Genomic DNA, 3622 nt, shown 5'->3' on the forward strand with positions numbered 1-3622 from the left:
TTGGTCTGGTGTTCATGTTATACATTTGTTGATCTATTTTTAAATTGTCAACTCAAGATTGAATTGTACTGAAGAAAGAGATAAGGACAAAGAAAAACAAACTGGGTAGAAAAAGGAACAGTGGCCCTGTCTTAAAGTAGCCCTGTCCTAGAGTGGCCCTGTCCTAGAGTAGCCCTGTCCTACAGTAGCCCTGTCCTACAGCTACAGTAGCCCTGTCCTACAGTAGCCCTGTCCTACAGTGGCCCTGTCCTACAGTGGCCCTGTCCTACAGTAGCCCTGTCCTACAGTAGCCCTGTCCTAGAGTGGCCCTGTCCTACAGTAGCCCTGTCCTACAGCTACAGTAGCCCTGTCCTAGAGTGGCCCTGTCCTACAGTGGCCCTGTCCTACAGTAGCCCTGTCCTACAGTAGCCCTGTCCTACAGTAGTCCTGTCCTACAGTAGCCCTGTCCTACAGCTACAGTAGCCCTGTCCTACAGTAGCCCTGTCCTACAGTAGCCCTGTCCTACAGTAGCCCTGTCCTACAGTAGCCCTGTCCTACAGTAGCCCTGTCCTACAGTAGCCCTGTCCTACAGTAGCCCTGTCCTACAGTAGCCCTGTCCTACAGCTACAGTAGCCCTGTCCTAGAGTGGCCCTGTCCTACAGTGGCCCTGTCCTACAGTAGCCCTGTCCTACAGTAGCCCTGTCCTACAGTAGTCCTGTCCTACAGTAGCCCTGTCCTACAGCTACAGTAGCCCTGTCCTACAGTAGCCCTGTCCTACAGTAGCCCTGTCCTACAGTGGCCCTGTCCTACAGCTACAGTAGCCCTGTCCTACAGTAGCCCTGTCCTACAGTAGCCCTGTCCTACAGTAGCCCTGTCCTACAGTAGTCCTGTCCTACAGTAGCCCTGTCCTACAGCTACAGTAGCCCTGTCCTACAGTAGCCCTGTCCTACAGTAGCCCTGTCCTACAGTGGCCCTGTCCTACAGCTACAGTAGCCCTGTCCTACAGTAGCCCTGTCCTACAGTAGCCCTGTCCTACAGTAGCCCTGTCCTACAGTAGCCCTGTCCTACAGTAGCCCTGTCCTACAGTAGCCCTGTCCTACAGTAGCCCTGTCCTACAGTAGCCCTGTCCTACAGCTACAGTAGCCCTGTCCTACAGTAGCCCTGTCCTACAGTAGCCCTGTCCTACAGTAGCCCTGTCCTACAGTAGCCCTGTCCTACAGCTACAGTAGCCCTGTCCTACAGTAGCCCTGTCCTACAGTAGCCCTGTCCTACAGTGGCCCTGTCCTACAGTAGCCCTGTCCAACAGTAGCCCTGTCCTACAGTGGCCCTGTCCTACAGCTACAGTAGCCCTGTCCTACAGTAGCCCTGTCCTACAGTAGCCCTGTCCTACAGTAGCCCTGTCCTACAGTAGTCCTGTCCTACAGTAGCCCTGTCCTACAGCTACAGTAGCCCTGTCCTACAGTAGCCCTGTCCTACAGTAGCCCTGTCCTACAGTGGCCCTGTCCTACAGCTACAGTAGCCCTGTCCTACAGTAGCCCTGTCCTACAGTAGCCCTGTCCTACAGTAGCCCTGTCCTACAGTAGCCCTGTCCTACAGTAGCCCTGTCCTACAGTAGCCCTGTCCTACAGTAGCCCTGTCCTACAGTAGCCCTGTCCTACAGCTACAGTAGCCCTGTCCTACAGTAGCCCTGTCCTACAGTAGCCCTGTCCTACAGTGGCCCTGTCCTACAGTAGCCCTGTCCAACAGTAGCCCTGTCCTACAGTAGCCCTGTCCTAGAGTGGCCCTGTCCTACAGTAGCCCTGTCCTACAGCTACAGTGGCCCTGTCCTACAGTAGCCCTGTCCTACAGTAGCCCTGTCCTACAGTAGCCCTGTCCTACAGTAGCCCTGTCCTACAGTAGCCCTGTCCTACAGTGGCCCTGTCCTACAGTAGCCCTGTCCTACAGTAGTCCTGTCCTACAGTGGCCCTGTCCTACAGTAGCCCTGTCCAACAGTAGCCCTGTCCTACAGTAGCCCTGTCCTACAGTAGCCCTGTCCTAGAGTAGCCCTGTCCAACAGTAGCCCTGTCTTAAGTAGCCCTGTCCTACAGTGGCCCTGTCCTACAGTAGCCCTGTCCTACAGTAGCCCTGTCCTACAGTAGCCCTGTCCTACAGTAGCCCTGTCCTACAGTAGCCCTGTCCTACAGTGGCCCTGTCCTACAGTGGCCCTGTCCTACAGTAGCCCTGTCCTACAGTAGCCCTGTCCTAGAGTGGCCCTGTCCTACAATGGCCCTGTCCTACAGTAGCCCTGTCCTACAGTAGCCCTGTCCTAGAGTGGCCCTGTCCTACAGTGGCCCTGTCCTACAGTAGCCCTGTCCTACAGTAGCCCTGTCCTAGAGTGGCCCTGTCCTACAGTAGCCCTGTCCTACAGTAGCCCTGTCCTACAGTAGCCCTGTCCTACAGTAGCCCTGTCCTAGAGTGGCCCTGTCCTACAGTGGCCCTGTCCTACAGTAGCCCTGTCCTACAGTAGCCCTGTCCTACAGTAGCCCTGTCCTACAGTAGTCCTGTCCTACATTGGCCCTGTCCTACAGTGGCCCTGCCCTACAGTAGCCCTGTCCTAGAGTGGCCCTGTCCTACAGTGGCCCTGTCCTACAGTAGCCCTGTCCTACAGTAGCCCTGTCCTAGAGTGGCCCTGTCCTACAGTAGCCCTGTCCTACAGTAGCCCTGTCCTACAGTAGCCCTGTCCTACAGTAGCCCTGTCCTACAGTAGCCCTGTCCTACAGTAGCCCTGTCCTACAGTGGCCCTGTCCTACAGTAGCCCTGTCCTAGAGTGGCCCTGTCCTACAGTGGCCCTGTCCTACAGTAGCCCTGTCCTACAGTAGCCCTGTCCTACAGTAGCCCTGTCCTACAGTAGCCCTGTCCTACAGTAGCCCTGTCCTACAGTAGCCCTGTCCTACAGTGGCCCTGTCCTACAGTAGCCCTGTCCTAGAGTGGCCCTGTCCTACAGTGGCCCTGTCCTACAGTAGCCCTGTCCTACAGTAGCCCTGTCCTACAGTAGCCCTGTCCTACAGTAGCCCTGTCCTACATTGGCCCTGTCCTACAGTGGCCCTGCCCTACAGTAGCCCTGTCCTACAGTAGCCCTGTCTTACAGTAGTCCTGTCCTACAGTGGCCCTGTCCTACAGTAGCCCTGTCCTACAGTAGCCCTGTCCTACAGTAGCCCTGTCCTACAGTAGCCCTGTCCTACAGTAGCCCTGTCCTACAGTAGCCCTGTCTTAAAGTAGCCCTGTCCTAGAGTGGCCCTGTCCTACAGTAGCCCTGTCCTACAGTAGCCCTGTCCTAGAGTGGCCCTGTCCTACAGTAGCCCTGTCCTACAGTAGCCCTGTCCTACAGCTACAGTAGCCCTGTCCTACAGTAGCCCTGTCCTACAGTAGCCCTGTCCTACAGTAGCCCTGTCCTACAGTAGCCCTGTCCTACAGTAGCCCTGTCATAGTCGCCCTGTCCTACAGTAGCCCTGTCTTACAGTAGCCCTGTCCTAGAGTGGCCCTGTCCTACAGTAGCCCTGTCCTACAGTAGCCCTGTCCTACAGTAGCCCTGTCCTACAGTAGCCCTGTCCTACAGTAGCCCTGTCTTAAAGTAGCCCTGTCCTAGAGTGGCCCTGTCCTACAG

Source organism: Physella acuta, unplaced genomic scaffold, assembly GCF_028476545.2.
Source record: "Physella acuta isolate Inbredline_101_S28 unplaced genomic scaffold, ASM2847654v3 ptg000353l, whole genome shotgun sequence".
Classification (NCBI taxonomy): domain Eukaryota; kingdom Metazoa; phylum Mollusca; class Gastropoda; family Physidae; genus Physella; species Physella acuta.